The sequence below is a fragment of the Canis aureus genome, chromosome 22 (assembly GCF_053574225.1).
Source record: "Canis aureus isolate CA01 chromosome 22, VMU_Caureus_v.1.0, whole genome shotgun sequence".
NCBI classification, from domain to species: domain Eukaryota; kingdom Metazoa; phylum Chordata; class Mammalia; order Carnivora; family Canidae; genus Canis; species Canis aureus.
In genome coordinates this window covers 35,431,446-35,445,890 of record NC_135632.1, presented here as the reverse complement: position 1 = coordinate 35,445,890, position 14,445 = coordinate 35,431,446, and the positions used below count along the sequence as shown (strand labels likewise).

The window sequence follows — 14,445 nt, the reverse complement described above, 5'->3', positions numbered from 1 at the left end:
GAGGTAAGCACTGTTACTATCTCTGTTACACAGATAGAGAACTGTCAAGTAACTTGCCGGAACTGGAATTCCAACCCAGAGACTGATTCCAGAATCCATGTGCCTAAGCCCTCAGCCCTCAGTTGCCATCCTTCCCAAAGTCCTGTGCCCTTCCCCACTTCCCTTTTGGCTCCCCTCCCCACCCCCATCCAGGTATCCATTCTAACTAACAACCTAGTAGGTAGCCATCCACATTTCCTCCATGTTCATTACTATGTTCAAACCAATACACCTATTTGTAAATATGCATATACAGGCTATCATGGTTTGCTTTTATAAAATGGGGTTCATCCACCTGGGTGGGTCAGTGATTGAGCCTCTGCCTTTGACTCAGGGTGTGATTCTGGGGTCCTGGGATCAAATCATGCACCAGGCTTGGAGTCGGGGGTGTGGAGCCTGCTTCTCCCTCTGCCTATGTCTCTTCCTCCCTCTGTATGTATCGCATGAAAAAATAAATAAAATAAAATAAAATAAAATAAAATAAAATAAAATAAAATAAAATAAAATAATAAATTGGAGTTCAAAAATGTGTACTTCTCTGTATCTTGCTTTCCTCATTCAAAAATACCTTAACGAAATGTCTTAGTGAGTTGGCATTGCTATAACAAAGTACCACAGACTGGTTGGCTCCACGCTGCAAAAACATCTTTCTCACAGTTTTGGAATCTGGACCAGCACTGTTGCTTCTGGTGAGAGCCCTCTTCTGGGTTGTAGATTGCTGACTTTTCCCATATCTTCCCATGGCAGAAAGCAGACAGGAAAGCAGCTCCGTGATAACTCTTACATGGGAACTAATCCCGCTCATGAGGGCTCCAGCCTTTCCCCCCTAGCCTCAATCACCTCACAAAAGCTGCATCACATTGGAGGGAAGGTTTCAACATATGAATTTGGAGGGGACATGAACATTTTTAGTTCACAACAGGAAATAGCCCCTATTAATGGAAATGGAGCAAATTCATTCTTAATGGCTACATAGAAGGGAGTTTCTCACTTTCATTCTGAGCTAGTCTGATGGATATGAATGGTATGTGTTTACTTTGCATTTTTCTTAGTAGTGCTGACTTGGAGTCTTTCCGTGCTTCTGTTGACCCTTTGGAGTTTCTCTTCAGTGATATGAACTTGCTCATGGCACCCTTTGTCTACTTTCCCTTTGGATTGCTTTGTGTCTCCTTTCTGTGTGGAAGAACAGTTTGTATGTTAATAAGTTACATGTGAACCCTCAGATGTCCTCTGCATCCAAAATATTGTTTCTGACTATATTATGTTTCTGCTGGTGTTGTTTATGGTATCTTTTGCCATTTAAAATGTGAAGTTTTTGTAGTCAGGCATGTACATATCTTTTTTTTTTAAGATTTATTTATTTATTTATTTATGATAGACAGACAGAGAGAGAGAGAGAAAGAGAGAGAGAGAGGCAGAGACACAGGAGGAGGGAGAAGCAGGCTCCATGCAGGGAGCCCGACGTGGGACTGGATCCAGGGACTCCAGGATCGCGCCCTGGGCCAAAGGCAGGCACTAAACCACTGAGCCACCCAGGGATCCCTGTACATATCTTTTCATAGCCTCTCTGATTCTGTGGAATTTTTATTTTTATCATATTAAGCTATCTTATTCAAGAACATAGTGGATATTTCCATCAGCTTAAATATCCTATTCTTTAATAAGTTCTTGCATTATATTCATGGAAGTCCATCCCTTTCTTTTAATAAATTATCCTAAATATTCTTCAGTTCTTGTCAATATCAGTGCTTGCTTCCTCAACACTTACACAGTTCTTGTCAATATCACAAATGTAATATTTTCACATTTCCTTTTCTAATGCCTTTAACTGGGATAGAGCAAAGCTATTGAGTTTTGTAAATTGACCTTCAATCCAGATATATTCTCATTATAAACAATATAAGAATTTAAAAGCATTTATATATGTGTTATTAAGTTATATGCTATGTCATTTTATTATCTTATTGTTTTCATTAGAGTTTCCAGAATTCTACTGAATAATAATGCGGACATTGGCTTTGCTGTCTTATTTCTGTTTTTAATCAATACTTTTTGGTGATTCATCATTTAAAATAATATGACTTTGGGTTTGGGTAAAAACGTTTGCTAAGTTTAAGTGTTTATGTCTACTCTTATTTTATTTAGAATTCTCTTAGAGCAGATAATGAATTTTATTAAGTGTCTTGTCTTTTTTCTTTAATTTTTGTTTCATTTTATAATATGATAGATTGTGTTGATAGAGTTTCCAAGACAACCTCTTTTTGTTTATACTCTATTTTTCTTTTTTAATCCATTGCTGTAATCTTTTGCTAATATCTGATTTAAAAATTCCTCAACTCTAGTCTTGGGCAAAATTAGTCATTCACTGTATTAATATCATGAATTATGTCTGTGTTTATTGGGATTTTTATGGAGACAATTCATTGTGAGAAATCTTTACACCATGAAAGATATTTAGCTTTCCCCTTCCATTAAATTCCAGGGCTGCATCCTCTAGACTTTGTGACAAGCAAAAGCTTTGCTCTTACTTTTTAAAATGTATCCTTCCTTAATTAAGTACAGTAACATCACCAGGCCATGTCTTGGTATTTACCATTATTGGCCAATTTCCTTATAGCAGGAGCTCTCAGTATGTAGAGCTAATACTTCTTTTGATTCTTTCTCTCTCTCTCTCTCTCTGTACACACAGACACACATACACACACAGTTTCAATGTTTGACCCATCTTGTCTTATTACTCAATGTTTGAGGAACTGGAGGAAGTTTCTTTAAGGAAGAAACTTTCTGATATCACACCCAAAGATCTCTTCTTCACTGCTACAAAGACAAGCTTCCTTTTCTCAATATGGTGGGGTTGGGGGTGGGGGAGGGTGAAGATTTCTGCCACTAGCTCTGCTCACTTCAGTTCTGATACTGGATGCTACAAAGAATATTGCTTTTACAACTCCGATTGAGTCCCTCATCTTCAGGGAGTTTGTTTCTATTGTATGTTCTGATTTCTGCCCTTCACCAGGTCTGCTCACCACTCCCTGAACTGCTTCTTTCTCCTGCAAGTCTTTTGCAGTCTGCAGATTATACTTGTAGCTTTGCCAAAATTTTTATATTTTTTTCCTTTGTTACTTTTGTAAGATATCTAGGATTAGAAGAGGAAAGCTACTAACATATACCCATATTTCTACCAAGTGTTGCACACATTTTGAAAGTGATCTTTCCAACATCTTGGTGGTTCCTGGATCATAACTACTTTATTGTAGAAGTTAGAATTCATAATTCTTATGTTAAAGATGAATAAGAAATAAGAAATCAGCAATAAGAAATGATACTCTGGGGCACCTGGGTAGCTCAGTGGTTGGGTACTGCCATTGACTCAGGTTGTGATCCCGAGGTCCTAGGATTGAGTCCCACATCAGGCTCTTCACAGGGAGCCTGCTTCTCCCTCTGCCAATGTCTCTGCCTCTCTCTGTGTCTTTCAGGAATAAATAAATAAAATCTTAAAAAAAAGAAATGATACTCTGTGCATTGTCTTGATGAGGGTCTCTATAGTTTGGTTCAAACTTAGCAAACTTCTTTGCTGTCCACTTGGCTCCAGGGACACTCACACATCTTTGTCATATCACATAATAGATTTGACACTTCTCCAGTCTTTTCTCTCATTGTTCAAAAAGACTAATTGAGATGATTGGGGAGGTGATCAACAATTTAATCCTAACAATAATTCTTTTTGTTTTGTTTTTGTTTTGTTATATTTTGGAGAGAAAGAGAGAGAGAGAGAGAGTGGGGGAGGGACTGAGACAAAATCCTAAGTCCAGCATGGAGCCCAACTCGGGGCTCAATTCCATGACCTTGAGATTATGACCTGAGCCAAAATCAAGAGTTGGATGCATAACCAACCGACCCACCCAGTGTCCCAATCTTAATGGTAGCTCTAACTGGAGATAAAAATCTACTCTTTCAAGCAGTTATCCATCTTCTTTTATGCAAGATTTGTTTGTTTTTGTTTGCATCTACTTGTTTTCAAGGCAGGGGGACTATTGTCACAACTCCCATGTTGCCAATTCCTGACTTGAATCATGATTTTCTCCCATTTCTCTTCTCTTTTCATAGTCTTCTACTCATTATCTGAAGGAGGATTGATGCTCATTTTTGATCAAAGATAGCAGAATGTTTAGTACTTGGAGTTTCTTTGTCTCCAGCTTTGAGAACTGATTGTTAGCTCTGAGACTACAGGACATGTCTTACTTAGTTTTCTGTAATACCTTCTAAACATTTATTATGTGCTGGGTATTATACTGGACTGTAGTTCAGATTTGTATCAGTTTGTATTCTGAAGGAATAGCTAATTTTGTTGGGAAAATAAGAAATGCTAAAATAGCCCTAATGAAAGTGAAATATGATTGATCCCTTTCTAGAAGGCACAATTTGCTACAGGAGATTAACAAAAGAATTCCAAGTGGTGAAACCATTGGAGAAGGTGACATTTGAGTTGAGACATGGGCAATGAATAGGTAGTGTCTCATGAACTGCTTTTCTCTTAGGATTATAAGATGCTTGTACTAGAAGGGCCATTTCAGATCATTTAATCTTAACCACTGGGCTTCCCAGATAAGGAAACAAGCTCAGAGAGCAATGTTTCTCTTTCCAGATTTCACAGTTAGTGTTTGAACCAAGACTTGCTAGAATTCTGACTCTTAGGTGTGGGCTCCTTCTTTTACACTGTGGGGTCCCCAAATATTGCAACACCTTCAAGTTCCAAGGCCATTTCCTAACCAAGTACTGACCATCCTGACCTTGATCTGCTTTCCAGATCAGATAAGATCTAGGAAATAAGGCCTGGTGTGTCCTTGAGTTTTACTTAACATATAGACTCTGACCTGTTTTTGATCATGTCTCAAAAATGAATAATCATAGCCCAGTAACTCCCTCTGCTAGCTTTTTAAAAATCCAAAGATAAATAATATTCAGTCCCTACCTCTATATGTTTATCACACTATACATTGCTTTCCTTTCCCACATTTTTATTGATATGCCAAATCTGCTTTGGCAATTAACTCTTTTTCTTCCTGATGTTTTAATTAATTATGCATAAACACTGATGAAAAGTAGCAAAAATTTTAAGACAATTCTTCCCTAATATTATTATTTAACCTTTGCAGAATACTGTATATTTACATAACACTTACATACTAATTAACTCTTCATTATCAGCCCAGTTGGAAGGTAGCCAGGCCATTTATTTCCAGGACTTAAGTAATAGATTTTGATAATAATAAGAGTGGACTGCAATCTGAAAGGCCTGTATTGAAACTATTCTGGACTATCTCTCCCACTTTCTGATGTTCATTTTGCTCTTCATATTCTCTTCTCCTAAATTATCTAGAAGTTAATGGTACCAACTGCTACTTTTAATCCGTTCTGGTCAGTCAGAAATTTGAAGTATGAACTCTTTGCATTTTAATTTTGGTTTCTCAAATCCATCCATTAAGTCAGCATCTCCAAATTGTCATGTTATGAGCCAGGTGGGAAATCACCATGACCTCAGTTCAACAGAGCTCCCAGGAATTGTGTTCTATAAATCCACTTTGTGAGATTTGAAATTCAGAATGTCATAGAAAAGAAATGGAAAGGAGAGGGAGCTTACATTTATTGAATAGCACTCATTTTCTAACACTTTATATATTTAATTTTCTTCAGTCAACATGATAGCTAACCAAGGGAGCTATTTTTATGTCTATTTTTAGGAGGGAGAAAATTAAGGCTTAAAGACTTTCAGTAACTCACTCAAGGTCAAACATCTCTGAAGTGGTAAGCTACAACTTACAGCAGGATTGTGTTGACTTCAAAGCCAGAGCATTCTGAGTTCAATAGTCTGAGGAGCTTTGGGAGAACCTTGGGATTGGAAATTGTAGAGGATCTTTCATTGCTGCCTTCCCAGCATTAAGTCCCCCTTAACTTGGAAATAACATCCAAGTTGCCTGTGGAGAAGCAAACTATCTCCACTTTCAAGTCATATGGTATGGCTGGAGCTACTTTCCTCTCCTTCAAGGTATAAATATGAACATATGTCTCAGAGATGGCCAGTCAGAGCAATTCATCTTTTGAACCACAGATTTTAGTCAGAGATAAAGAAATGGTCCTCTCTGGACCAGTGAGAGCCTATGGTAGACGAATACCCACCCCCTCAATATGTCCATTATCTAATTCCCAAAACCTGTATGTTACCTTTTATAGCAAAAGGAACTCTGCAGATGTGATGAAATTAAGGCTCCTGGGGGAGATTATCTTGGATTATCTGAGTAGGTCCAATGTAATTAGATTTTTATGAGAGTGAGGCATGAGAGTCAGAGTCAGAGTGTATTAGCTTGGTTCTCTGGGGAAGTAATAAGAGATACGTATGTACGTATGTATTTATAAGATTTATTATAAAGAATTGGCTTTTGTGATTAAGAAGGCTGAGAAGTCCAAATATTTGCAGTATGCCAACTGGAGACCCAAGAGTGCCAATGGTGTAGTTCCAGTCCCAGTCTGAAGGTCCGAGAACCAGGAGAGCCATCAGTATAAATCCAAAGGCTGACAGATTTGAGACCCCAGAAGAACTAATATTTCAGTTTGAGTCCGAAGCCAGGGAAAGACCAATGTTTCAGATCAAGCAATCAAGCAGGAGGGGGTCCCTGTAATTCAAGGGAGGATCAGCCGTTTTGTTCTATTCAGGACTTCAACTGATTAGATGAAGGCCACTCACATTAGGGAGGACCATCTGCTTCATTTAGTCTATGGGTTCAAATGTTAATCTTATCCCAAAACATCATCACAGAAACACCCAGAATAAAGCCTGACCAAATATCTGGCTAGCCTAAGGCCCAGTCAAGTTGACACATAAAATTAACTATCCCACATGGAATGTTATAGGGCAAATTAACTGAGGCCATTATTGCAATAAAGCTACCATGGGATGGCTCCCCATCACTGCTGGTCTCTGATGTTTTTTCCTTAACTCTGCTATCACCTCTTTAAAGTCCACTCATACTATCTGAGAAGAATCCTGTTTCCTCTTTGGACTCTGACTGATGTATGTGGTGATCTAAAAGGATAGTAAAATTCAAAAAAATCCTTCCCCTCCTCTAGATTAAGAAGTAACTGTCATCAGCGTGATCTACCACATGATTCTTATTATTTAGTCTTGATTTATTAAGTTGTGTTTTACTTTCTGACCTTGATCCACCACCTAGCTAGTAATGGAAATGGGTGAGAACACACAAAAAGGCTGCTAAGTAAAGGCTGTTACTCAGATACAGCAAGCCTGGTACATTCTCTAGTTAGATAACCTACAGAGAATCAGGTCATCTCCCTAGACTTCCAGATTTCCATTCATGAAATGAGAGAGTTCAATTAGGGGATCTCTCAGGTCACCTGTTCTATCAGAAATAAGACCTTTTCTGAGTCATCTATAGGAAAACTACTGAAAACCCAAAATCTTATATCCTGTGAACATTTTGTGAGACTAAGAAGAATCCTATAGATGAACAGCTTAAGAATCTGTTCTCCATTCAGCACTCATATGGACCTGGTTCAAGATTCTGGGAAACCAATAAAATAGAAAGACTTGAGTCCTGCCCCCTGAAAGCCTGCAGTCTACCTAAAAAGCAAATAATTAAATATGAATTATATTCAATGCCATAGCAATATAAAGGGGAAAGTATAAGTTGAGAAAAATACCTAACTCAGATTTGGATTGTGGGGAAGGTCTCCTGGAGAGGTAATAATATCTAGAGGAGGTAATATCTAGATTGCTCCTTGAAATGCAGGGTAGAAGATGGTAGACATGGGGGCAGGGAGTGAGACAAGGCAGAAAAGTATCTGTAGTAGGTTAAATATTGGTCAAAAGTATTTACTTCTTCTCTTCTCCCACTCCCGCCTATACAGATGGAGTGTATGCTCCTTCCCCTTCATTCTATATGACTTTCATTGACCAGTGGAATATGGGTAGAAATGACAAAGTGACAATTCAGGGCCTAAGTCCAGGGAGGAACCACACAGTTCTACTTACCATTTCCTAAGTAAGAAAAATCCACTCCAGCTAGGGTGGTGGTCTAAGGAATGTGAGTGGCAGGTGGAAATGACCTGAACTCAATTCACTATAGCCAAGTGTCCTGGACCCACAATTTGAAGCAGAGCTTCCCAACCAATTGGATTTATATCCACTGACCCTTAGCCAACCTGCCAATGCATGAATGAGCTGTCCTAGCCAACTTGCAGATGTATGAAAAATAGAGGCTTATCTTGGATGTCACTGAGATTTTGTGATTGTTTGTTATGCAGCATTATTAAAATGAGAGTGCACTGATGCAGGAACTTTCCTTGTTCTTTCCAGCATTCTAGACAGAATTTGAGGGAAAAGCACATATAAAAATCTATAGCAAAAAGGAGGATGGCCAATATATTAATTTCTAAGGGCTGCCACACTAAATTTCCACAACAGGGTGATTTAAAACAACAGAAATTAATGATCTCATAGTCCTGAAGACCAGAAATCCCAAATTAGGTTGTCAGCAGAGCCATGCTCTTCCAATGCTCTAGGGAAGGATCTCTTTTTACAAATTCTAGCTTCTGGTGGTGGTTGGCCTTCTTTGGCTATGGCAACATAAAACTCCAAACTCTGCCTCCATCTTCACATGGGCTTCTTTCCCATGTCTGTCTCAAATCTCTTTTTTTCCTCTTATAAAGATATCAGTTATTGGATTTAGGGCCCACCTTAAATCCAGGATTATTTCATCCTGGAATCATTAACCTAGTCATAGCTGCAAACACTAGTTTCAAATAAGGTTGCATTCACAGGTGCCGAGGGTTAGGATCTAGACATATTGTTGTTGAGGACACTGTTCAATCCACATGCAGTATGAGAAACTGAAAGCAATTCAGTAGAGCGGGACTCGGGACCTCACCCGTTAGAAGGGGACATCAGCAGTCACCTACCCAGCCAGTCATTGGGAGGATTAAAGAGTTCATTATATAAAAAACATTAAGAATAGTATCTGTCATATGGTAAATGGTGAAAAAGCATTAGCAATCATCATTATTTGTTATTGTTATTTATTGTTGTTATTGCCATCCTGGCTTAGATAATCATCACGGCCTTACCAACTTCAGAAAATGACGTGAAAATACAATGAGAGTCTAGCATTTTTGCAAAGCATTTTTAAATATTGAAATAATTTAAAATGTTACTACTTCTGAAAAATCTTATGCATATAAATTTTAAGAAAGCAAATCACATTAAACATGTAGTGAGTCCTAAATGGAGAGACACGGTAAGGTGAATCTTTTCATAAAGTGAATACCTCTATGTGATTTTTTTAATGAATCAGACTTTGTATAAATCAGTTGGCTAAAAGAGGAACACACCTGGTCACATTGCTATTCATGCAACATGTACAAAACTGATTTAAAAGTAAACCTTTTTATTAAAATAACAAGATCCAGGACAAGAACACAGCTAGTATTCTTCTTGGCTGGAATCCTTTGGAGCCCTGAATACTCCCACATAAATATAGTATTGTCAGGTTTTTTTTATGTAAATGCTTATTTATCTTTTGAGATGCCTTGTGTTTATAGTGTGGTTTCTGAAAAGATTTTAAAAGCTTTTCTACAGTTCGTTAGTTAACCTTCTCAAATGCAAATGGGAAACATCTTTTTGCTAAATATTGGAGGAAATGACTTATTTCACCTTTTAAAATATGAACGTTAGGTTTTATTGATAAAAACAAACTAAATAGGACTCAGGGTTGCTCTTTCTGGTTTCGCTTTGTAGGCTCAAAAAATTTATTGAGGACCTTCAATGTGCCAGGCCTAATGCCAAGTCCTGGGACAGAAATTAAATAAAGAATTTATTTTTTAAAAAGATTTTACTTATTTATTCATGAAAGACACATGGAGAGAGAGAACAGAAACATAGTCTGAGGGAGAAGCAGGCTCCATGCAGGGAGCCTGATGTGGGACTCGATCCCGTGCCTCCAGGATCACACCCTGAGCCGAAGGCAGATGCCTAACTGCTGAGTGCTGAGCCACCCAGACGTCCCTGAATAAAGAATTTAAATGAAGTATTGTCTTTACTCAATACAGTAAAGTGTAGGAGACATTAAAGAAATGAGAAACTCAGCAAGCAGAGAACAGTGTAATGAACATCTTAATGGTTCTATTATAAGAGAGTTATAGGAACACGAGGCCAGGCATACTGATAAATGACATAGGGAGAATAATTTGGTCAGAGGAAAATGTTGTACATATTGAGCTCTGAAGGAAAAGGAGCCAGAGCCCTGTCATGAAAAGGCAGGAAGATGTGTGTGCATATATTTATAAACGTGACATCCACTGAAGTCACAGAATTTTCTTTTAATCAGTAAATATCTGTTGGGAGAATTTCAAATGTTCCATGATGTTAGAGGGAAGAGTGTATCAGAGAGTAGAAGGAAGTAGAACCATGGAAATGTCTCCTGGCCTATCTAGTAGATTCTGTGTGATGAACTAAGGGCTGAACACTTTATCCTGGATGTGCTCTAACAGGAGAGGATACAATGGTAGAGGAGAGAGAGAGATACCAGAAGGCTGTTGAGAGAAAGGGAAATTGGTTAAAGACTGAGACATCAGAGGACCAAAAACCTTATCTACGACAGGCAAAAGTAGGTAGGAATGTGAAGGCAACAAGGAGCGAGCATCAATAAAAATATTTCTATTTTTCATCTTAAAAAAATTTAATTAAAAAAATTTAATTTGCTGAGATTTCTTAATTCTAATAAATATCACTTTATTACATTTTAAATAGCTTAAGTTAACTTTCTTCAGGGATAATTTACACAAAATGCATCCATCTAAAATGTACAATTTAATGAGTTTGGCAAATTTGGATAAGAGTAGCCTCCTTTATAGTTAAGATTTAGGAAATTTCCATCACTCCAGAAGGTTCCTTGTGCCCTCTTTGTGGTCAGTCATCTTCTACAGCAGCCACAGGCAAACTACTTTTCTGTTCCCATTATAAATCAGTTTTTTAACTGTTCTAGAACCTCGTGGAAGTAAAATGATACACAATGTTTTTAGAATGGAATTTTTGTTGTTGTGGTTTCACCATGTTTTTGTGTGTACCATTAATCCATTCTCCTCCATTGCTGGGGAGTATTCCATTGTGTGAATGTACCGTTGTTTTTAATTTATTCACCTTGATAGACTTTTGAGTTGTTTTCAGTTTGGGTCTATTTTAAATAATGCTGCTATAAAACACTTGTTTAGTCTCTTTGTGGACATAAGTTTTCACTTCCTTTAGAAATGCTTTATCATAGAGTAGATGAATGGTTACTTTGGTTAAAAAAAAAAAACTGCCTAGCTGATTTCCAAAGTGTTTATACACCTCTTCTACCTGCAATGTCTGAGATAAAATATAGACTACTTTTATATGTTTCTATTCCTTTTTTTAAAGAGGGCCACTCAGATTATATAAATATTAAGCCCTACAAAACCTGGCCTCTCCTTTTAAGGTGGTAGAGTCAGATCCAATACCCTAGACTCCTACACTATGGGAAGAAAAGTAGAGGAGGGGGAACAGAGCCCCTGGAATACCAGCAATCTTTTGGATGAACCTCACAGAAACACTTTGAGATGATAAATTTTGTTTTAACTTGGCTGGGCCATGAGACCCAGATATTTGGTCAAGCATTATTTTAGAATTTCTGGGAAGGTATTTTTGGATGAGATTATCATTTAAATTAATAGACTTTGAGTCTACTGATTTGGGTAGGCCTCATTTAACCAGTTGAGAAAAGACTATCCTCCCATGACCACAGGGACTTCTGTTTGCCAAGAGACTGACTTAAGATTTGAGCTGTAGCACTCATGCCTCTCCAGATCTCCAGCCTGCTGGTCTACCTGTCAGATTACGGACTTGCCAGCCTCTACAATCAAGTAAGCCAATTCTTTAAACTACTCCCCTCTCTGCCCACACACATACATGCACACACACACTCTCTCTTTCTCTCTCTCTGAAGAATCCTAACACAGGCTTTGTCTCTCATATGAAATCCTGAAGGGCGACCAACATTCAGAACAGACCGCTCTCTGAGTTCCTGTCTCCCTCAAGTCCAAGTTCCTGCCCCATTCAATAAAATGTCCTTCTGTTAGTGTTTTGAACACTCTCAGAAACAGTAAAACATTTTGGACCTGAGAAACAACCTTTCATTCCCACAGAGGGAAACCCTTATAGCAGATGACATGGAGAACTTTGCTCTCCTGGCTTTGGCCATATCAATGTGTTTTCTAAATGGGACAGGCTCCTCCTTTTTACTCTTCTATCCCTGAATCCTTCTTTCTATCAGTTTTTTTTTCTCCTTTTCTCATTATACTGACCACATAGTATATAGTCACTACAGACAGCAGTTAAAGCAGGGAAGATGGAAAATGCTGTTATGTAAGAGTTTCTATTGAGCTGGGATATGAAATTTCCCTTAACCACCCTAGCTCTGCTTAACATTGTGGCTTGAGGGGTCCAGTGCAATCAGATACAAGCTCCAGCTATAGTGATCTCCGTCTGGCAGGACTAATGAAGGAATCCCAGAGATAGCGCTTTTGGGAAAGGAAAAACCTCCCCTTCTCTGCAGCTAGACACTGAGCATCACAAAAGTGCATCCAGTTTCCTTTGGCTCAAAGGTAAGAGTCAAGCTAATCCCCCTGTGCAGGATACCCAAAAGCAAAATGTTGGATTATTTTGGCTTCTCCTCCAGGGCAGGAACGGGGTGGAGATGGGGGAGGGGGGGCAGCCTATTGGAAGCCAAGTGACCCTCCCATATTGCTATGAGGGGGTGGGATCCCAAGGCAAAATGCTAAGGAACTGCTCACATCTGGATTAATCTTTATTTTTCAGCGTTAAAACTGTCTCATGTTTTGATATTCCAAGGGAGACTATAGACAATGTAAAGACTATGGTGGGCGGTTATATTTACAGATAACAGTGAGTAGTTCTGTTGTGAGGGCTGGACAGCTCCTGGGTAATAAAGGTGAAGGAAGAAATGTTCCCACTACTGCAAACAAATCATCAAGGCAGGCACACTCCAAGTTCTTCCCATTCCGTAAAACTGTAAATGATGCTTTCTGAAAGTGAGGTGCCATCTCTGCAACACAATATTTAGGTGCTCATCTCTGTTCTGCTTCAATTTTTTGCCTATTTCCTTCATTTTTAGGTTTTGCTATGTAGGACTGTTTTCAGGATACATAAACTTCTCTTCAAACTTCCTTGAATCCTGGTTTTGCTCCCTACCGTGTCTGCACAACTATTAGTTAATCTTTCTGAGACTTACTTCCTCATCTGTAAATTAGGAGAAATTATAATAATGTCTGAAGGAGTTTCTTCAAAATGAGAAAATCTCTATGAAATGGTTGACTATGATTATGTGGCAGAGATGGCTCAGTGGCCATCTGTGGTTTATACTCCCCTTTCCATAGGAGCTGATGGAAAATTATCATCAGGAACTACATTTACCAGCTCCCTTGCATCTAAAGAAAATGAAATGACCAGTTCTGGCTAATGGTACGTAAGTGGAAGCAATTTGTACCATCCTTGGTCTCAGCTGGTTAACCATCCAAGCATACTTTTTCTCCTACTTTTTTTTTAAGATTTTATTTATTTATTCATGAGAGAGAGAGAGAGAGAGACAGAGACAGAGACAGAGGGAGAAGCAGGATCCATGCAGGGAGCCCGATGCAGGACTTGATCCCAGGACTCCAGGATCAGACCCTGGGCAGAAGGCGGTGCTAAATCCCTGAGCTACCCCAGCTGTCCCACTTTCTTTCTTTCTTTTTTTTTTTTTTTTTTTTTGTCCTACTTTCTTAACTCTATCTTTGACAGGTACATGACCAAGGAAGCTTGGAGCTTTAAGATGGAAATAAATGTGTCCCTGAGTCACCTTTGGCATGATACGTACCCAAAGAAGTCTCATTTAAGAAGAAGACTTTGCAGGAGAGAAAAACAACAACAACAACAACAAAAAAAAAACCCACAAAAAAAACCACACCCAAAAACCAAATAAACAACAACAACAAAAAACTTCCATTGCCGTAAAACAAGGAGATTTTTAGATTATTTGTTATAAAGTTAGCATAGCCTGATTATTAGGAGTTATTATTATTATTCAGTGGAGCCACTAATCTATTATTAGCCCAGGCATGGGCATTATTTCACATTTTTTCTTTATACACCACCGTCACTACCACAGAGATGATAGGCTTTCACATAATTTAGTGTTAATAAGAGCCACCAGGAGGTTTTTCATTAAGTAAGCAGAAAGATGTCTGAGAACACCATAAATATTATGAGGGCAGAAATCATGTTTATGAGGTAGTGTAGTTTAGGTGTTTAATAAATATTTATTA

General features: G+C 38.3%; 1 long non-coding RNA gene across 1 annotated transcript; it reads left to right on the top strand.

The window, feature by feature from the left end:
- Positions 1-960: 960 nt before the first annotated feature.
- LOC144294362 (uncharacterized) lies at positions 961-14,075 on the top strand. The gene is made up of 4 exons (XR_013361764.1): positions 961-1,063; positions 11,868-11,985; positions 13,519-13,603; positions 13,922-14,075. It is a non-coding gene; the product is annotated as an uncharacterized LOC144294362 (long non-coding RNA).
- The last annotated feature ends 370 nt before the right edge of the window (positions 14,076-14,445 follow it).